The sequence below is a fragment of the Denticeps clupeoides genome, unplaced genomic scaffold (genome assembly GCF_900700375.1).
Source record: "Denticeps clupeoides unplaced genomic scaffold, fDenClu1.1, whole genome shotgun sequence".
Lineage (NCBI taxonomy): Eukaryota > Metazoa > Chordata > Actinopteri > Clupeiformes > Denticipitidae > Denticeps > Denticeps clupeoides.
This window is the reverse complement of record NW_021630058.1, coordinates 152743-175699: the sequence shown is the minus strand read 5'-3', so window position 1 is coordinate 175699 and position 22957 is coordinate 152743. Positions and strand designations below refer to the sequence as shown.

The following is a 22957-nucleotide window of genomic DNA, read 5'->3' as shown; positions in this document are numbered from 1 at the left end:
GGTTAAATACAGAGGACACGTTTCACCTTGCCTGTGCTGCAGTGTCTCACAGTGTGTGTGTGTGTTGTATATATATATATATATATATAGAAGAGATGAGAGCGAGAAGAGAGAGAGAGGAGCGAGAGAGAGAGAGTGAGTGAGTGAGTGAACGTCCTCCTTACTACAACCTCATTCTCAGGATCAGTATTAATGTCTGGTTTTCTCATGCTGCTGTATGTTGTTGAATATCACTTTCATCCCTCATAACATGCTGCTACTTCCCTTTCTATTCTGTCTGTCACTTCTCATAATCGCTCGATCTAAATAATGTTAGAGGTATTTTTTATTACTCTGTTCTGCTCTTTTTTTTAAACTGTACTGTATATCGTTATTTCCTCTTATTGCATTGAGCGTGGTTTTAGGAAAAAAAATGGTAATAACGATGGTATTAAGTGGGGTTTGAACCTAAAGTAAAGTAAGTGAAGTGATTGTCACATGTGATACAGCAGCACAGCCACACGGTGCACACAGTGAAATGTGTCCTCTGTATTTAACCATCACCCTTGGTGAGCAGTGGGCACCATGACAGGGCGCCCGGGGAGCAGTGTGTGGGGACGGTGCTTTGCTCAGTGGCACCTCAGTGGCACCTTGGCGGGTCGGGATTCGAACCGGCAACCTTCTGATTATGGAGAAAAAAAAAAAAGATAGTCATTGTGAAAAATTAGTTCAATATGTTGTGAACATGCATATATACATTTTATTTATATGTGCAGAAAGGGCCTGAATATAACAGTGTGAAAAAATGAAGGTGATCGGAATACATTCCATGTATACTTGTATTTTTAATACACTCATCCACAGTTTTTTCCAGATTATTTTTACATCTCAGTGACCATTAAATTTCCCACTTGTCGGACTAATATGAGATAAGATCTTTTATTAATCTACTGGCGTGTTGTGAGGTCACTTCTGACTGTTTTACTGCAGTAATGTACGGCCACATGGCGCGCGTTGTTGGGGTACAGATGGAAACGGGGGGGGGTGAGGCAGTACTAAAACACACAGGAACTATGAGGACTGGAGTTCTGGTCTCACATTTTTCAAACAATATTTTAATTAATTCTCATTGCATGTCATGGAATGTTTGCGACCAGCAGGGGTCACTGTGTACACACACTCACCAATACAGTTCTGGTTGAGGTCAAATGTCTTGCAGCTGCTGTTGGAGGGCTGGCTGAGCTCTGAACTGGACGTGTTGAGAACCTCAGGACCGGTTCCATACAGAACCAGAGTAAACTGGGTCAAGGTGCCTGAGATGGGAACATCGCACACACCAACACGGAGGTGAATTCATGTACAAGCGTATGGGTAAAGACACCCCGCCCGAGTAGGGACCTTTCATAGCCGCAGTGTTTATAAAGGGGCCGGATGACCCCTCCCCTGCCAGAACAATTAGTGTTTATAGCAACAGGAATGAGCCACGCCCGCTGTTCGCGGCCAGTACAATCGCACTCCCAAGTGTCTAAGAGGATCGCAAATCAACTTCTGCAGGCAGATCATAATACCGAAACACAGCAGGGCCGAAACGGAAAAATAATCCAGTTCAACCAACACCATACAGACAGTCTCAAAAAAAAAATCAAAACTTGTAGGAGCAGCGCACCGTAGTCACTGGTTCCAGCCACGTTCTTGATCTCCAGGGTCCAGTCCCCACGGGGGTCCTCGTCCCAGGATGGGGGTCATGAAGGCCCAGTCGTTGTAAAACCCTCTGATGAATAATCATGGGGTCTAATGCATACACACACACACACACAAAGATCAAGTTGTAATCTCAGACATGCATAGATCTAGATCTACATGGATCAGTTCTGAACAGACATGAGCATGAAATCTAGATTTGGGTGGATGTAAGTGGGTGTGTGTGTGTTGTGTGTCAGATATTGAATGACTGCTAAATGTCTTACAAATCAGTGTTTACAGGGACAGTCAGGGTTAAGTGTCTTGCTCGGGGACACGTCTTCTGGTCACCCTCAGTGTGACGGTGTGTCTCCCTCACCTGGGTGCCAGCAGGGTGGAGCGCGTACCCATGGGGCTGATCAGGTAAATGGCCAGGTTACCCCTGCGGTTGTAGGAGAGTGTGAGGTGGGCCTGGGCGTGTTCCAGGGAGCTCACAAAGTTGGGCTTCGCCAAGCAGCCATCCACACTCTTGCTGATGATCAGGTGACCTCCTATGTTCCTTTAGCGTATGACAGAGGGACAAAGCAGAAGTTTTGATTCGGCTCAGTTAAAGGACTGAAAATATTCTACACAACATAGACGGAGAATCAATTTATGGGCCTGCAGGAATTTTGCTCTGATATATTATAACATGTAAAACCGAGGGAACACTAAAGCAAAATCCATAACAGAGGCGCCTCAGAATCGATGCATCGCCCTGCAGACGTGGACCTTCCTGCATGGACGCGCTCCAGAACATAATGGATTATTTCATAATGACGCCGCTTGGCGGTTTTCTAGTTAAGGAGTGGTGCTGATCTGAGAACAGTACGATTGCCGCCTATTTCAGACATGTTAACGCTCAGCTCACTGACGTATTTAAAACACTGTAGAAAAATTTGCATCGATAATCGTGAGACCAGCGAAGGTTCACACCCTCCACAGACACCGTGTCCAGGTCCATCTCTATACACCGCATCTGGGCCAGTAGGTTGGATAAATTTACTCAAGCCGACGATGACTAGGACGACTGAAGCTGAACCAGATACGTGCTGAAGACGGAAGTAGAACGTACGACCAGGCTGGTTCCTCACAGTCACGGCGCCGAGCAGAAGACTCGCAAGGTCACCGATTTAACAGCAGCAAAGAGGGCAGCGTCCTTCAAACCTCGACTGTAGATGGCGCTACGCGTCCTTGAATACAATCTGGACCGGCCGATCGTGTTCATTTCAGGTCTCGGCGAGTCTCTCATCGCCAGCGTTTAAACTGATGCCGGGCCTGACAGCTGAGGCACGACGTCGATAGCGCGGTGCACCAGGTGCACACGGCACATCTTCCGTGAAATGAACCCAATCAACTGCAGACTCGCCAGCAGCCTCCAGAGTCCACGTGCGGCATAAATGACTGTTACCCCGGTTATTATTATTATATTACTGTAAATACGGCCATTTCACCCTGTTACATTATGCACCTGAAGCCCTGGCCACGCCCATAACCCCACCCATTCAGCCCCAAAACACAGCGACGCTCATCTTCCAGTCCTTACTTGGGCTCGGTCACCATGGAGACAACACACTTCTGCTGCGGCCCGACGCTCGTCCAGTTCTGCGCCATGGCAACCATCGCACCGGCATCCAGGAGGCCGTAGCCATACGAGTGGCTGACTGTAGAGAGACCAGATTTATTTCCCGCAGGGGTCCGAGCGACGGCGCGGCGTGCCGCAGTGGGAGGAGCTACGGCTGGGTACCTCTGCGGCCGACTCCGTTGGTCTTCCAGTCGTCCGTGATGAGGTGCGCTGGGCGAGATGTCGCACCACCAGATGCTGCATGTCCTCCAGGAGAGGTTCTTACTGTGGAGGAACACAGACAGCAGCTAAAAGGGACCGGTCCTCGTGCTCTTTCCACCAAAACTAGACCTTCACATTTCACTCAACCAAACAAAAGCCGGGATTAACGGAGCAGAATTCCCAGATCAGGCTCCCCAAACGAGCCGCATCTATACAGTTAAACTGGCATGTCGAGTGGGCGCCAAGCGGCTCCTTGGCATCTAAACCGCGTCTCATCAGAGCGCCGGTTCAAAGCCGAGCGCTGGACGTGGCGTGAGACAGCGTCAGGTCTGGAACTCCTGGTGGATCTTGAACATCTGAAGGCCTTCGGACCATTATTATGGCTTCTGCGCCACCCCCATTCCTGAATTTCCCTGCATGCGCCGGCCAATCAGCCGGGGTTACTGCAGAATAAGCGGTCGCGTGGACACGCCCACACTCTGGATTTGGAAAACACGCTCACATTTACCGCGTTCATATCAACAGAGCTGCTCTTAACACCCAAAACCATGCGCGCGTCCTGTCGTCTTCGACCTCGACGAAATGTCCCATACGGCACGCCGCGGCCACCAGGGTGACCCGGCAGGCCTCGGAAGTGTGACGAGATGCCAGCCCCACCGAAGCACTGGGCTTTACGGTCACGTCAAACGAGATTTAAGTGGGATTTCCTCGCCGGAGTAATTCCCAGCCACGTTAGAAGCGAGCGGCTCCAGATTCCTCGGAATTTCCGGCGACCGAACAAGCTGTACAAAACAGGGCCGGGACGTGATGACTTGCACCGGCGTGGCATCGTAATCAATAAGTTTTACATCCAATTTACACCACCAATGACGAGAAGAACTAAAATGAGCTCCTGCGGTCGTGTATACGGTTTAAAAAAGCGGTGGCGAGCGGTGATGAATGAGGCAGAACCGAACCGTTCTGACTCGGCAGATTTTCGGCGTTTTCTAAAGACCCTCCGGAACGATTGGAGGCTCAAGGTCACCCGGCAGCGGGGAGATTAATTCTCTCTCTGCGCCCCTTGGCGTCTCACACTGGTCGTACGTACGGCCGTGTTCGGCGGCGGGACTCACTTTGCCTCCAGGGCAGGGCGATGATGCCGGCAGCGAGGGGGGCGGAGGCCGAGGTCCCGGTGTGGGAGTCGGTGCACTTCTGCCTCAGATCTGTGGTGACCTGGGGAAGGAGAGCCGGTCAGTAGAACCCGACGGAGAACCCGCGCGAGACGGCGTGAGGGGCGGACTCACGATCTGCTTCTCGTTGATGTTGCCGGAGCTGTAGGTGGTGGCGAGGGTGGTGGAGGAGCAGGCCTCGCTGTACCACGGCACGTTGCCGTACTGGGTGCTGCTGCTGATGGAGAGGGTGTAGATGCTGTTGGTGTAGCCGTCGCAGTTGCAGCTGTCCTTCTCCCGGCCGCCGTTACCCGACGCCCAGACGAAGATGGAGCCCAGGCCGCCGCGGCCCTGAAACCGACACGCACTTCATCACCACTGGACGCCGAGACACCGACCGGGAAAATGTTCAGAAGCAGACCGGACGGGGCTACAGACGACCGGGGACCGGATACAAATCAAACTGCAAGCTGCCACGCCCTGCCACATTACAGCATTTACCAGACGGCCGTATCCAGAGCCACTTACAACGTGCTTCCATGTCACCATGGATGAAGTGATCAGTTCTGGTTCACCAGGACCACCAACTATGAATACAACCTTTTTATTCACTCTGTTCTAGTTTCTATACAGAAGTCAGACAAGAAGAAGGTTACAAGTTCATCTAAATCTTCTCTAAAGAGGAAGGTGTTGAGCTGCCATGTGAAGGTGCTCAGTGACTGAGCTGGAAGTTCATTCCACCACCGAGGGGCCAAGACGGAGAAGAGTCTAGATGAGCGTCTTCCTTTTACCTTCAGATGAGGAGGGACCAGGCGAGCAGTACTGGAGGCTCGGAGTATACCAGGTGCAGTGTGAGGTATAATAAGGGCTGTGAGGTATGATGGTGCTACTCCATGTTTGGCTTTGTAGGCCAGCATCAGTATTTTGAACCTGATGCATGCAGCTACTGGGAGCCAGTGGAGGAACGTAGCAGAGGGGCGGTGTGGAGAACTTGGGAAGGTTTGAAGATCAGTCGTGCTGCTGCATTTTGTATTAGTTGTAGAGGTTGGATGGAACATAGTTGTAGACCAGCTAGAAGGGAGTTGCAGTAGTCCAGTCGTGAGATTACTAAGGACTGAACCAGGATCTGGGAGGCCTGGGTTGATAAGGGCGGATTCGTCTGATATTGTAGAGAAGGAATCTACATGAGCGGGAAAGACTGCTGATGTGAGTCGAGAAGGAGAGTTGGTTGTCTATCGAACGTGATCGTTCGTTAGCAGCCCACGCCGGCCAGCGAGCATCAGGTCCGGATGCAGCGTTACCTCGGTGACGCCGCGCAGGAAGGCTTCCTTCGCCAGTTTGGCCGGCCCGTCCACCGTCTTCCCATCATCCTCTGGGCCCCAGCTGGCGCTGTAGATGTGGATGTGCTGAGGATTCCGGCTCAGGGACTGCGCCTCCACCATGTCTGTGACCTCACCGTCCAGCATCCGGACTCCTGCACGCAGAGACACACAGAACCAGAACCAGCGTGTAAACAAGCGGGCGAGAAATTCCAGAGGGTATGTGGGCGGGGCATCTGCGCATCACCACGCCCCCTGAAAGCTGCACTGTATCCTGCGGGAGGAAACTGTTTAGGGGCTAAACGGAGCGCCTAAATGAAAACGTTTGAGCGGCTCGGCATCAAAGCTTCCAGCAGCTCTGTAGTGGAGGACAGAGGCGTGAGGAGACGCATAATTACAGAGCTGAGACACCAGCGGCAGGACGGGGCGCCTGGTGAGACCCCCAGATGAACCGAGCAAACGGAAAAAACGGCAAGTATCATCCCTGCACTACACAAGAAGAAATACATTAAATGTCTAAATATTAATGGAACATTTTGTATTTGTTAAATATGTGAAACATGGATATAAATACAATAAAAAAAACACACACACACACACACAGCTGCTCTTTCTTAGTGTGTGTGTGTGTGTGTGTGTGTGTGTGTTTTTTTTCCAGAAAAGGAACAGTCCCATGGGGCTTGTGGTATAAAGCAGCGCAGCATATAATTAATTCATGAAACAAAAGACGAGCATGCATGCAGTGTGTGCACACGTACACACACACACACACACACACAGAAATGTGTCTCTGGATCATTCAAATCAATTCCTCATGAGTTAAAAGCCCAGAAGTGAGGAAGTGTTCCGGTGGGACGTGTTAACGCTCCGTTCAGAGGCTGATCCAAAAACAAACAGAGACAGGGAGGGTGTGTGTGTGTGTGTGTGTGTGTGTGTGTGTGTGTGTAATTAAACTGATAGTTAGACAAAGACACACCACATGCCAGAGAGTGAGTGCTGGTGAATTTTGATTTGCTCACCTCCAATCCTGGCGTCATAGGCCACACCCACTCCACAAATACCGTTGTTGGCCACAGCTGCCACCTCGCCGGCACAGCGCGTCCCGTGTCTGCGGAGAGGAACATGAAAGCGTCACCCATCCTGTCTCGGGGATCAGAACCTCAGGTTCTCTCTGTAGCAGAGCGTGGTATCCCGATTTACAGCCCGACAGAGTAAACTGGGTGGTGGTAGCCTAGTGGGTAACACACTCGCCTGTGAACCAGAAGACCCAGGTTCAAATCCCACTGACTAACATTGTGTCCCTGAGCAAGACACTTAACCCTGAGTGTCTCCAGGGGGGGACTGTCCCTGTAACTATAAAAAGTAAACTGAAGTGATTGTCACATGTGATACACAGCAGCACAGCACACGGTGCACACAGTAAAATGAGTCCTCAGCATTTAACCATCACCCTGAGTGAGCAGTGGGCAGCCATGACAGGCGCCCGGGGAGCAGTGTGTGGGGACGGTGCTTTGCCCAGTGGTACCTCAGTGGCACCTTGGCAACCTTCTGATTACGGGGCCACTTCCCACCACTGCCCCAAATGTAAACTGGTCAGTCCACCAGAGATCTAATTTCTAATTTCCTGAAGAATCAGCAATGACCTGAAACCCGACACCATACAGAACAGTAGAAGGTCAGGAACAGGGCGTCATGGAAGGTATCATCACCATCCATTCCATCTGCATGGGTGTGAGGATCTTCTGAACACCGATCACCACATCAGGACAGAGACACCTGAGCCAACGCCGCACCTCCTGAAACCCAAACTGGCGAAAGGAAGCCGAGCCGCGTGGCGAGTCAGCAGGCACCACGGGTACAGAAGCGGTGGAGGAGTTGAGAAGGATCAGAGCTGCTCAGACGCTCCACATCTTCAGTGCTCCTGACTGGAGGAAGGTGGAGGAGCAGCAGCACCAGGCTGCAGAAAACCCCTGACACACACCGCAGGCTGTCAGAACACGGTCGCGTCTCACATGCCTGGTTACGGTGTGTGTTGTGTGTGTGTGTGTGTGTGAGGAGGCCTGCAGGCACTGGAGTGCAGTGGGGGAGAAACACGGCCGTCACAAACACACACGGGTCACCACGATTCCACGATCAATCACAGAAAAACGGTGTTGGAGTTTTATTTTCTGGTTATTTCTAATAAAAAAATAATAATAATAATAATCAATCTGGATTGATTATTATGTGAATCAGGACGGTTCCACCATTCACCATTTTCATATTCAGACTGAGGATGATATGATCATGACCATCGGGAAAAGGTCACAGATTCTGACCCCCATGCTGAAGATGGGGTTGCCAGGAGACCCGCAGGCAGAGAACCGAGATAGGGAGACGCACGGGTCACCCGTGGCAACCGATTCCGGACGACACTGTGCCAGGCGCTTATCGTGGTGTCTCAGCCCAGTGCATTCTGGGACGTTGGAAGCACCGGCAGGACTCCACGGCTGGGGCTGGTGAACGTCTGAACACCCCAGCTGAGAGTTCTTACAACCTCCTCATCCTCAGTTGGAGACTCGTGTTACTCCTGGGTTCAGCCAATCAGACGCACAAGCGTAGCCAGAGGAGAGCATGCTGGGTAAAAAACAGACGAGTGTGGGATTACCGAGCACAGAGGCAGCTCAGGTCCCACCAGAGCTGCGGACGAAACATCTGTACAGGCAGAAAAGACCTCTTTATATCACACACACGGGGCACAACGACATAAAAATAATCAACCATTTCACAGATATGAACGTACTAATAATTGATCACAATCTAATATGGGCTGCACGATTTGAGGAGCTGTATTCGGGACCATTTCTCTGTGCTAATTCAGGTCCTGGTTGATTAAATCGCAGGTAGAACCGCAGCACGAGTTCAGCTGTCTGCATTTTCACTCGGTTTTGCGCGGTGGTGTGGTTGGAGGACCCTCGTTAGGATGAATCTGAACTGTAGAACCTCCTCACAGGCCACAGAGGAATCTGCAGACTGCTCATTAAATGTTACACACACACACACACACACACACACACACACACACACACACAGACCCCTCAGCACGTTCCCCTTCATTTTGCGAGCCGAGCTCAGCACTTTTCGGTGAGGAGCGTCTCCTCGCATCTAAATAAGCGGCAGAGAGTAAAACTCCACCCATCAAACACCCATCCGCTCTGTGAGACGACCGCACCCATCCGGCAGAGTGTGTGTGTGTGTGTGTGTGTGTGTGAGATAGTTGGACCACAGTAAAGGTTTTCATTAGAATAACCGGAGTAAGGATGGGAAAATGGTGTAATTTACCTATCGGGCCGCCTACTCACTGGTCCATTGTTCAGTGCGGGAACCTGAAACCCTGGAACCGGTTTACATGACGCCGTGCGTCTGTCTGACTATTTTGTGCTCAAAGTTGACTTTATTTGAACTTTGACCTCTGCACGCTGTGCCATATTGTCAGGCGCCCTACAGAGCAGCTCTGAAGCGCAGACGGAGGAGAAGTTGATTGCAGCAGTGGGTTGTGGTCGAGATGGGCTTGTCTGCAGAGGACCTGACGTAGCATGAGATCTGCAGGCCACGGCAGGGCGGAGAACAAACCGGCAGCAGTCAAGTTGCACCGAGAGCGAATGTTGAAATAGATGATGGCGTAATTACTATATCCAGTTGTAATAATTTAACCAAATACGTGATTGGTGCCACGCCTACTTTTTGCTTTCTGATTGAAGCACTGCTGCATTACACGTTCATCTGTTCAAACAATGACACGCAAGTATAAACAACATGTTCTATGTCCAGCCATCATAGCGCTCAGGAAGGAGACGGCTCCTCAGTCCGAGAGACGAACGTGTTCTGGTGCGGAATGTGCGCATCAACCCCCGGAACAAAAGCAAAAGAACCTTGAGAAGATGGCGGCTGAAGCTGGTAAGAGTGTAGCACCATCCACAGTGAAACGCAGTGCGGAAAAAAGCCATTAACTCCAAAAGCCACGTAAAAAAGCCACACAGGGACAAAGACCCTAGTTTCTGGGGACATGTCCTGTGGTCTGACGAAACAAAACTGAACAGTTTGGCCATAATGACCATCGTCATATTGGAGGAAAAAGGCCACCATCCCACCTGTGAAGTACGGAGGGTGGCAGCACCGTGTTGTGGGTGTTTTGCTGCAGGGGGGACTGGTGCACTTCACTTGAAACCCTGAAGTCAAAGCCTGGGTACACATGGGTCTTCCAAACGGACCATGACCCTGAGCATTCTGCAAAGTGGGTTACAAAGCGGCTTAAGGACAAAGTCCAATGTTTCGGAGTGGCCATCACAAAGCCCTCATCTCAATCCCATAGAAGACTAGTGGTCAGAGCTGAAAAAGACGTGTGAGAGACATATCCTGACTCGGTTACACCAGTTCCGTCAAGAGGAACGGGCCACAATTCCATTAAACTGTTACGACAAGCTTGTGGAAGGAGACCCACGGCGTTCGCGTCAAGTCAAGTGGTTTGAAGGCGATTCTACCAAACACAAAGCAAACGTATGTAAACTTTTGACTTTGAAGAAAGTAATAACAAAGATATAAGGAAAAATTATTTTGACATTTGGCAAAAAGAAATTATTTTGGGAATCTGAACAGGCCTAAAATTGATCAGGTTCAGTATGATTCAATGTAATAATACAGTATTTTATACCGCGCGTAAATGTTCGGTTTGAACTGTATATTGTCATGTTGCTGCTACTTGTTTGTCTAGTTTGCCTCGACCTGCACGATATTGTGTGTCGGAGCACAACATGTCGTGTGTTATTCCATATGCACCATTTTTTTTGCACACTGCGAATCCCTGAATGAAATCTCGTCTCTCCGTGTACTTGTACAAGGTGAGAGGACCATAAATTTGACTTTGACACTGAGCCTCCATTAACATTTACAGCATTTACCAGATGCCCTTATCCAGACAGACTTACAGTAGTTACAGGGACAGCACCCCCCCTGGAGACACTCAGGGTTAAGAGTCTTGCTCAGGGACACGATGGTAGTAAGTGGGGTTTGAACCTGGGTCTTCTGGTTCATAGGCGAGTGTGGTACCCGCTGGGCTTCTACCACCCTTCACGTCGCGTTTGGTCCAAAACAAGAATAACGTAATGCGGCACATTCAAAAATCATGGCTCGCCCATCCCTACACGAGAAGGTGTACGGATGTGGTCCAGCGACGTACCGGTTGTCGTTGACTTGTGTGTATCGCGGCTGAGGATCCGGATCTCCATCGTTCACATCATAACTGGCATCGGGATCCTGCAAAAAATAAATAAAACGATCCGCATCAAGACGAGAGGAGACATGGAGGGAACGAGGGGTCGAGTCGTTGGGTTCGGATGCTCACATAGTTGTTGATGAGGTCTGGGTGATTCTTCTCAATGCCGTCGTCAGGATGGAGACCACCACGCCCTTCCCGGTGAAGCCCTGTTCCCACGCTCCCGTGGCGTTCAGGTCGTGGCGATTCGGGGTTCAACTGATGGAGGGGAAAAAAAAAAAAAAACGTGTGAGGACACGTCCACAGCAGGATTTCTTCTTAAAAGTTTGTTTTCTGTGACTTATTCCTGTCAGGCTGCTGCTATTAAATGATTCATGATCCCAGATTTCCATAAGCAAACGACATCGGAAAACTGCAGGAACCCGGAGATCCAACATCAATCATTCATGAAAGAGCGGAAAAGTTCCAGCAGTGAGAAGTTCTGAGAAGAGTCACAACTCCAGCTGATAAATGTCCCCATTCTGACACCAACTGCAACACCTCCACTATACCACCAATCTGCTCCACTTTCACCACATACACCACACCTCTGATCTTCTCCAGCTCCTCCACATACAATATAGCCCCACCACCTACACTGCCAATCTTCTCCACCTGCACCACATACACTACACCACAGATCTTCTATGGTTCCTCCACATGAAATATACCTCAACTGCCAATCTTGTCCACCTTCACCACACCTCCGATCATCTCCAGCTCCTCCACATACAATATAGCCCCACCACCTATATTGCCAATCTTCTCCACCTGCACCACATACACTACACCACCGATCTTCTCCAGCTCTTCCACATACACCGGCCCCCTTATACTGCAGCACTACTCCCCTACACCACCTACAGGATCACCAACCCCCAACATGAAGCAATATATCGCTGGTCCCCCGAACCACCTACATTACTGGACAAAAGTTTTGAAGCAGAGCATTCTGGGAGCTGACCTCTCCCACCCAGAGGGACACTCCGCCTCAAATCAGAGGAGCGGAAAATTGAATTCATCCACCATGGTGCCCTCTGAGGACCACCTGACCAACCTATATACTTCATACACACACACACACCCCTGCTCTCAGTCTGTGTGTGCGCATTAGCATCTGGGTAAGAAGTTTGGACTTTGGGGCAGTGGTGGCCTAGCGGCCCCACAATCAGAAGGTTGCCGGTTCGAATCCCGATCCGCCAAGACTGAGCAAAGCACCGTCCCCCACACACTGCTCCCCGGGCGCCTGTCATGGTGCCCACTGCTCACTCAGGGTGATGGTTAAATGCAGAGGACACATTTTCAATGTGTGCACCGTGTGCTGTGCTGCTGTGTGTCACGAGTGACAATCGCTTCACTTTAACTTTAACTCCATCGTACGCTACGTCAGTCCTGGGTGGTGGGTGTGTCTTACGTGTGCAATAATCATATCGACCACCAAACAAACAGATGATGATGATGATCAGCTTCTCCGTTGGGATTGCGAAAGCTCTCGCCCTCTCGGGAAACAACACCGCAACAATTCAGTCACACCATTCAGGGGGGGAAGTGTGTGAGTGTGTGAGTGTGAGCATCTGTAGAAAGTACACACTTCAGATGCTCTTGCTGCAGATTTGCTCATCAGATGAAGCCGCCGCCGCCGCAGCAGCAGCATCGTTCACGGCGCCATTCCCACGCTGTTCTGCAGCTAATGAGCAGAAGGGGATTGTGGGAGGCACGCTCCAACCAAACCTTCTGGGTGCTTCTTTCATAATCACCACGCTCTATTTTTACCTGAACACACACACCACACACTTATTACACTTTACTGATGTAACAAGTGTGAAACATGAATTATAAAACTCTCCACGTAACAAGACCTTTCAAACCAAAACGTACACCCAACCGACTGGGCCAGCGGTGGCCTAGCGGTTTAAGAAGCGGCCCCGTAATCACAAGGTTGCCGGTTCGAATCGTGATCTGCCAAGCACCGTCCCCACACGCTGCTCCCCGGGCTCCTGTCATGGTGCCCACTGCTCACTCAGGGTGATGGTTAAATACAGAGGACACGTTTCACTGTGTGCACCGTGTGCTGTGCATCACTTCCTTTTTTTTTTTTAAATTTTAAACAGAACTGCAGCTCCGGCCCTCAAACACAAGGGGGCATCAGAGACCCCGGCCTCTAATTTATGGTTACACACTGCCACGACGCGTTTAACGACTAACTCGCCACGACCTTCATTTACAGGACGGTGACGGTGTGGACATGTCCAGGAGATGTAGGGTCATGGATGGGACGGGGGGGATTGTACGATCTCCATTAACGGTTGTTGTGTTTGTGTCTATTTTACGTTTAAACTGAGACGCGCGGCTGCTGAGGCGCCGGGACGTGGAAGCGATCGAGGCGACGCCGCACGACGAAACTGGAGAGCAGAGAAATGGCGGGGAAATTGAGCGGAGGAGGGTTGGGAAGTGTGCTGCACCTTTACAACCAAAGCAACGTGTAGCAAATGATGCCGCGGTGTTAGATGCTTCAGTCTGGCAATATCAGAAAAAAAACAATAATAATCGGTCGTAACTTTAAATTGTTCAATATGGGAAAGTATATTGTGATTTTCTATTTTTGTCCTCGGCGTGGAGAACATTCACCTGCATTCACATAAATTCAACCGTTCAAATGAAGGTGATAGAACGTTGAAAAGTGACGTGATTGTCATTGTGAGACACTGCAGCGCAGCACACGGTGACACGGTGAAATGTGTCCTCTGTATTTAACAATCACCCTTGGTGAGCGGGAACTGATTACTGGCCGTATAATCGGTGCATCGTGATGCAGACGTGGATAATTCTGCATGGATGTGGTGCAGAACATAATCAATTACATCATAATCACGTTGTTGGTGATTTTCTGACGGCGGCATGAAAATGCTTGTTAAAAAGGCTGTTTTCTGTTGTTCTGGTCTGTGATTGGTTGGTTTTCTTTATAACAAGAGCGCCAAGAGTTGAGCGAGCGTGCAGGTGAAGTAGATCTCTGCACAAAATTTCACGCTGTGTTCGCTCAAATGTGGCACAACTATACCAAGTAGGGTACAAGTAGATCCCGCCATCCCGCCGGGGTACATTTACGGCATTTGGCAGACGCCCTGATCCAGAGCGACTTACAACGTGCTTCCATGTCACCATGGATGAAGTGGTCAGTTCTGGTTCACTAGGACCCCCCAACTATGACTACAATCTTTTTATCACTCTGTTCTAGAAGTCAGACAAGATGAAGGTTACAAGTTCATCTAAATATTCTCTAAAGAGGAAGGTGTTGAGCTGCCGTGTGAAGGTGCTCAGTGACTGAGATGGAAGTTCATTCCACCACCGAGGGGCCAAGACGGAGAAGAGTCTAGATGAGCGTCTTCCTTTTACCTTCAGAGATGGAGGGACCAGGCGAGCAGTACTGGAGGCTCGGAGTATACCAGGTGCAGTGTGAGGTGTAATAAGGGCTGTGATGGTAGGATGGTGCTACTCCATGTTTGGCTTTGTAGGCCAGCATCAGTATTTTGAACCTGATGCGTGCAGCTACTGGGAGCCGGTGGAGGGAACGTAGTAGAGGGGTGGTGTGGAGAACTTGGGACGGTTGAAGATCAGTCGCGCTGCTGTATTTTGTATGAGTTGTAGAGGTGGGATGGTACATAGTGGTAGACCAGCTAGAAGGGAGTTACAGTAGTCCAGTCTTGAGATTACTAAGGACTGAACCTGGGTTGACAGATAAGGGCGAATTCATCTGATATTGTAGAGAAGGGTACAAGTAGATCCCGCCATACCGCCAGGGTACAAGTAGATCCCCACCCAATGAATCACGATGCATCAATATTGAGGCATTGATGATCGGAATCGAATCATGAGACCAGTGAAGGTTCACACCTCTAGTGCTGTTAGTGGGCGTGGTCACGATTGTGTACAAGGGGTATTAGGAGAGTAGAGAAGGGAGGGAAACGGAGGAGATGGACGCTGCGCTATACCCTCATTAACTTTGTTCATAAAAACATCATTAAAGTTCAGAACTAATTACACACCAACTAAAAAGGGCCGGAGGGCAGAACGGTACCTGCAAGTAGCCACTTGCTTGTACCTGTTAATCTGTGTAGATCCTGACCTCACGTCTGACTGGTGGTTCTCAGCAGTCGCGTGTTTATTCCTCGCAGGCAGGTCTGAGTAATAATATGGTGTTCTCGGTGGAGCTCGGCTGTTACATGAAGGTGTGAGTTGAGGTGGAGCAGGGATTATAGGCAGGTAAACACAGCTGCGGCGGCCATTATTCTAGCACGCACAGGCGCGCACACACGCACACACGCACACACACGCATGCACGCACACACACACACACACACACATGCACACACACACGCACTAAACTAGAGCGATGAAGCTAGTCCGCTTGGAAACATGCAGGGACACAAACACACACAGACACACACACACACACACTAAACTAGAGCAATGAAGCTAGTCGGCATGGAAACATGCAGGGACACACACACACACACACACACACACACACACACACCTTAAACTAGAGCGATGAAGCTAGTCCGCTTGGAAACATGCAGGGACACAAACACACACAGACACACACACACACACACTAAACTAGAGCAATGAAGCTAGTCGGCATGGAGACATGCAGGGACACAAACACACAGACACACACACACACACACACACACCTTAAACTAGAGCGATGAAGCTAGTCCGCTTGGAAACATGCAGGGACACAAAACACACACCACACAAAAATTGCCAACAATGGGCTTCATTCATCAAGCCTTTCAAACCCCATTCATTAACTCTGCAGAAAGGAACAAAAAAACTTCCAGAACATTGTTCTGCATTCTTGTTGGACTATAAAACGAACCCGAACCCGCTCATTTCAAGACTAATTAAAGCGGAATAACGTTCTTTTGCAGCGTTTTTTTGGCCTCGATCCGCAACGTAAGGCCGTCGGAGACAGACATCGTGGGTGCCGTTTCTGAGACCACCGAGGCCGGTAATAACAGCGAAGTAAAAACAGGACCATTTCAGAGAGTACTTAACCAACACACACACACACACACACACACACACACAGCTGTTTTGTGTTTGTCTGGCTACATTAATGAGCTCTCGTCTGTCTTACATAATTGCAGCATTAACAAGGCCAGAAGAAGCCAGAAACGGCTCGTAATTAAAAGCGAAACGCAGACTTCACTCCACATTCCTGCATGAGTCTCCACACGTACGGCCCACCGCCGCAGCTTCCACGGAAGTGGACTGCAGGGGAAAACGCCCCTGTGGGTGCAGATGGTGGGTGAAGATTATCTGGAGTCGCGTCTCGTCACCGCGTCTTTCTATCTGAGCCAGTAAAACCAGCAACAAGACAGAGGAACCCATGCCAGTCGCGAGTTGGAGAGCCTGGACGGAGCAGATCCAAATGACCTCTGACCTTTAAGTGTAAAAACTCACCAGGTACCACTGCTGAGCGAACTTGGGGTCGGTGGGCTCTGAATAAACGTCCCTCTTCACCCGGCGCTTCACCACCTGCTGCTCCAACCACGTGACCTACAAGGGAGACACACGCACCACGAATGAGGCAGATACATCACAGTTAGAAAGACATTTCTGTCCACTGATGGACATTTTGTGGGACGTGCTTTGGTTCAGTTGGCAAAAAACGAAATAAAAGCATGAAATTTGGAAATGCTGTATCTGTTTAGCACACACACACACACACACACACACACACACACACGGTCGTCCAGCTCCTCCCATGTTCCTATGATTCGCTGAGTGGAGAAAAAGGGCGGAGCTCCAGCACCATTCGCGACATTCTGAGGTGAAACGAGGGTCATGGTCCAAGCGGGAAGAGGGACTAAATTCAGCTACTATTACACACACACACACACACACCACACACAAATTTACGATGCAAACAATCAGATGGAAATAGAACAATGTGAGAGAGGAGTTCAGGTTTTCTTATGATCTTCTCATCACCTTCCTCTAGTATGATGACGCATAAAGACAGAGAAGACTTGCACAGATAACCCAGAATGCACTGGGCAACGCGACCGGTGTAAAAATGAGCATCATGTGACACGCACACGAGACCAGGCTGTCGGCTTGGTGAGAAGGAATGAAATCACCATCTTTTCCTCAGGAAATCTTCTCTTATTAGACGTGATCCATAACGGAGATGATTTGTAGATGAATTATCAGACCCTGGCCTACATCAGAGGCACATCAGTCATCATTGATTTGACAATGTGCTTCTGAGCGTTTAACGTCCCTGCCTTCATTTATTACCTCCTCTGCTCTCAATTAACCCTCCTCATGACCTCCGCCGCTGCATTTAAAGCTCCTTCAGAGTGCTGAGACGAAGTCTTGTGAGAAGCGTCTGGTGTCTCCTGCGTCATCAGAAGCGCTCCAGTCGAACAGGGAACGTTTATTTGCAGTGGCAGGGCCACCCCGAGTCACCCGGTCAAGTAAACAGTAAAAAGACCTCCATCTCTCTTCTCCTCATCCACAGAACATGTGTTCCAACCAGCTTGGGCATCTCCACCCGACGTCAGCAGCATCGTAATTCCACCACCCCTCACGGCACCAACTTCTCACCACTAGTTACTGAAAACCAGCAGCTTGTGAAGCTGGTCCAAGACGGAAGAGCACAAAGTCCCAGGTTGGAACCCCACCATCGTGTCTCCAGGGGGGGGACTGTCCCCGTCACTACTGACTGCAAGGCGCACTGGATAAGGACGCCTGGGCATGTTACATCAACCTCTACAGAACGGACTGGACCAGAACACCTAGTTGATTGGGTGCTGACGGGGAGGTTCTGTCCATCCGTGGACGCAGGGATGATGGACTCTCCGACCGGCGCTGCCCGTCAAAACGTCTCAGGTCTGCAGGCAGCTGCCAGGTTTCAGAACGTCCAGGGATGAGAGAACCGGCGAGTTCTCATCTTCTCAGACGAGCTCCTCTCTGAGGAGGCGGCGGCGGGAGCCTGGCAGCAGCAGATGTTGGAGCCCATGATGAATAACACAAGACATCTCCAGCTCCCGCTGGATGGGATCTTCGACCTGCAGAAGACTTTTCTTCCGATTGCAACAGGCAGGAGATGACGAGGTGAGCCTCAGGGCTCCATCTACCACAACATGGCTCGAGAAGGTAGGCCGTAGTTGATGTTTATTCATCACAGAGGGACTTCACATCTATCTTCCATGATGACATCCTTCATCTACGATACAGCTGCAGCTGAAAGCGGAACAAATAATGACGAGTTCATCCTGATACATGAAAAATGCAGAAACTGACGGATGATATCGGGCTTTTTGTAATGTGAACAACTCGAGATGATAAAGGACGGTCTCCCTGGCGGATGGCCGCGCTTCAGGAGAACCGGCGCCTGGAGGCCCTCGGCTGCGATGAGGGGCGCTGACAGGCCGCTTCTTCACACCGCGGGGTCCTCTCGTCCATCTCGTCCCCGGAGGGGCGGCCGGGCCGGGCGGGGCGGCGGGAGCTCCGATATCGCCGCCAAGTGGAGCCCTGCATCTGACCAGCCGAGGAAATAAAAAAAAAACAAGAAACTACCGGAAAGCAGCTAGTCGCGAGGCAGGGTCCCGGTGGAGGTTCCACGGACCTCCTGCTGCTGCTTACTGGAGCTGGTCACATGATCACCGGATCAGCGTGGTGGGGGTCATGCGGTGACTAGACGGCGGGCGGAAATGCTCGTTGTAAAACACACACACTTTACCTGCGGTTCCCCCTGCAGTCGAGCGTGGAGACCCCGATGGTCTGACAGGGAGCGCTTCACCACCCGGTGGTGCCGGAAGTGATAGTAGTCGCCGAATACCTGCAAGAAGAAAACACAGGAACTGTAACCAAACACAGACCAGAATCACAGATGGGTCCATGTTACAATCATGAAGACCCAGGTCAGGTCTCCCAACCTTGACCCCAAAAATGCCAGTAGCAAATGACCTCACCATAAATAACGAAAGGCCCGTAACGGCGTGGAACGCAGCGGCAGCGGGCAGCTTTTAGAGTGAAGTGATTGTCACATGTGATACACAGCAGCACAGCACACAGTGAAATTTGTCCTCTGTATTTAACCATCACCCTGAGTGAGCAGTGGGCAGCCATGACAGGCGCCCGGGGAGCAGTGTGTGGGGACGGTGCTTTGCTCAGTGGCACCTTGACGGATCGGGATTCGAACCGGCAACCTTCTGATTACGGGGCCGCTTCCTTAACCGCTAGGCCACCACTGCCCCTAGCTGAGCAGCTGGGCGTCACCATGGCGCTCAGACGTCTGGTTCCAGCTCTCAACATCTCACAGCGGCCAGAAAACGGAGGGAAAAGGGCCGTACACCCAGCTGGGCGTCTACAGCCGCGCGGGGACTTCTGGGTAAAATCCCGCGGCCGTAGTGTAATGGCGCAGCGCCACGTTTGGAGAACTGCTGTTGGGAATAACAGCTGCAGAAACACACACACACACACACACACTGAGATACGGTGAAGGTCATCGTGATAAATCACTGTGACCGCTACAGTCAAGGAGGGATCCAAAACAAAGTCCACAGTGAAGTCTGGACTCTGTGGGAACGTTCTCCGTGGACACAGTGATGCCCGGATCAGGGACTAAAATGACATCTTAATTAGTTCCTAAATTCAACACGAGTCAGAAATACACTGTGGCACGTACATTTACGGCATGTACAGTCAGTAGTTACAGGGACAGTCCCCCCCTGGAGACACTCAGGGTTAAGTGTCCTGCTCAGGGACACGATGTTAGTAAGTGGGGTTTGAACCTGGGTCTTCTGGTTCATAGTCTGACCCTCTAGGCGACTACCACCCGCGTGTAAAGCAGCAGCACGGAGAGCAGCGATTGGCTGGCGATCAACATGCGGTCAGCGCGCCGCAAATTACACAGGCGTCCAAACGCGGCAGCCCAGCACTCGGTCATTAGACTTAATTACGAGATGTGGATCACCGCACACGTTACGGCACTAACACACACACACACACACACACACGAGAAGCCAAATTCCTGTTCTGCACACCTACAAACACCAAGCACTGTTCTGTGCATGTGTGGTGTTGTTCTTCAAGGTTTCTATAACACTGGGATACACACACACACACACACACACACACACACACACACACACACACCGCTACGCTGCCAGTCTAGTCAGGCCAGATGTATCCTGTTTACCCAGAACCCCCCACGCCCTGATCTGACAGTAAAATGGCTTTGATGAGGAAGCGTTTTATCCTGAACAGCTCCTCTTCAGAACCGCTGCCATCCAGATAGGACGTCCACCGCCGCGTCATCGTCCCCGCGGCGTCAACATGGCCCCCCTCGCCGGCCGGCGCTCCGCCCTGCACTTATTCAGAGCAGGAGGGGGGGGGGGGGGGAGCAGATAATTCCTCATAATGACGGACCTCCGATGACTCAGGGGACACGCTATCATCACGCGGGGACAAGGACAGGCGGAGACCCCGCCCACTCACCAGAGTCAGCCTTTCACTACGTCTACAATACACACACATTTATCAAAAGGGAAACATGACCTTTAGAATTCAGCTTACTGGAGCGTTCCTCTAACATTACAACGACTTTACTAGACTTTACTCATGAACAAAATCATAAATTAACATAATCTATAAAATAAATAAATAAACAAATAAAACAAACAAACAAAAACCAAAACCAGTAGCATGTCTCCGACACACACACACACAGTCGGCAGTCCATTTAACGCATAAGGCTGAGAACCAATCACAGCATGATCCTGGAGCAGGTATAATCCCGCCCACAAATAAAGCCAAAACCAGTAGCATGTCTCTGACACGGAGGCCAAGGGTCACTGCAGTGGACAAACACACAGTCACCAAACCATCTAACGCACATGGCTGAGAAACTGGTGGAGAACCTGGCGAAGAACCTGGCAATCTCTGAATCGAACCGCTGTGCCACCTCATCGATCAGGTCCATCATGATCAATCACGGTGAAGAAATCAAGTAAAGTGAAGTGATTGTCACATGTGATACAGAGCAGCACAGCACACGGTGCACACAGTGAAATTTGTCCTCTGCATTTATCCCATCACCCTGAGTGAGCAGTGGGCGGCCATGACAGGCGCCCGGGGAGCAGTGTGTGGGGACGGTGCTTTGCTCAGTGGCACCTCAGTGGCACCTTGACGGATCGGGATTCGAACCGGCAACCTTCTGATTACGGGGCCACCGCTTCCTTAACCGCTAGGCCACCACTTCCCCCGCAAGAAGCCGCAGCAGCGAGTGGGAACGTCCCTCCTTGACCACTTCACTGCCTTCCTCGTTCCTCAGATCAAGGAACCCTGCTTTCTCAAAAGCCTGTCTGTTCATCAGTCTGATGTGAGATGTAGATGTTCCTCCAGCATAATCATTGTGGACATTCCAGATGATGCAGTCTGTTGTATGGGAGGTTCCGAATGACTGAAGGAGAACGTTAGATGTTCGTGGAGAGAACTTGGTTATATATAAAGTCGCTGTAAATGGAAGGAAAAATACATAAAAGGCGGCCGTCGCGGAGACTTTTCCAGAAGGAAAGAAATGATTTCTGATGCGAAACCGCAAGCTCGGGTCCAGCGGCCAGGGAGCTCTAAAAATAACGTTAACTGCTGAGAACCGGAGATAAAGCGCAGACCAGACCCCCGGCTGGACCGGAGGCCCTCAGAACCCCGACACAAAGTCAGGTGGAAAAACGATCCAGACGTCCCCAAGCGCTGGGAATCGATGAGCGGCGATCTGGCTGATGAATTTCAATCAGGCGCCCTGAGGCGCTGGTGGTGGAGAAGTTCAACTCGCGTCATTAACCAGAGGAGAAGACCACAGGAACCTGGCGAATCAGCCAGAGCAAGAAGAACGAGTGAAGAATGGAATTCACCTGACTGAACACGGAGAACCTGATCCCTTCACCCAAACGCCACAAAACCACTTCAGGGTCCACAAACCACCAAACACAACTTGTGAACTTTGACCTCAATTCCATTTTCATCCAGCATCTGCTGTCACATGATCATGGTGCACAACGTCTCGCACACGCACGAACATCTTTATTAGAAGTTACGGAACTTTCCAGGTCTCGCGAGTCCTCAGACGCGGAGACGGCGTGGAGAGATAAGCCGGCTGCGGTCTGGTCTCGTCCCTCTTCCCGGCCTCCAGACTCGGAGCCCCACCTCCACGCCGGACCATTCCGCACGTGTTCCTCATTAGACTCCAGAACGGGAGGAGGGGAACGTCTGAAGCGCGGCCCTTCAAAGCGGCATAACGAGCGGCTGGCATTCAATCAGGGGCTCTGGTTGCGTAACCGGCCAACTCGCACGCGGAACACGGTTCTCCAGCCCACGTCAAGTCCTCAGAGGACGCCCAGGTTCTCCTCGAGGAACACGGGAGACGTTCCGGTCGTGCAGAAACACTCCAGCAACAGATCAAGACGCGAAGTAATGATTTAGTTGGACGGTGGGACGGAGGACGCGCAGGGAACGAGGCAGAACGTCCTGAAATGTGCGGCACAGAGAGCGTTTCGTGAGGTCGCTGCAGCACGACCACGGACGTGTTGTCCACCATTGTTGTATGTAGGACACATTTGGGGTTAAAGGTCAGGTTGGAGGTTGACTGCTTTGCCGTTCACACGGATACGGTCACTGAAAATCCCCCTGGGTCCCCTGA

General features: G+C 50.8%; 1 pseudogene; it reads right to left on the bottom strand.

Annotated features, from left to right (window-relative positions):
- Positions 1–1098: 1098 nt before the first annotated feature.
- The window catches only part of LOC114781674 (furin-like), a 31667-nt pseudogene continuing 9808 nt past the window's right edge, over positions 1099–22957 (bottom strand).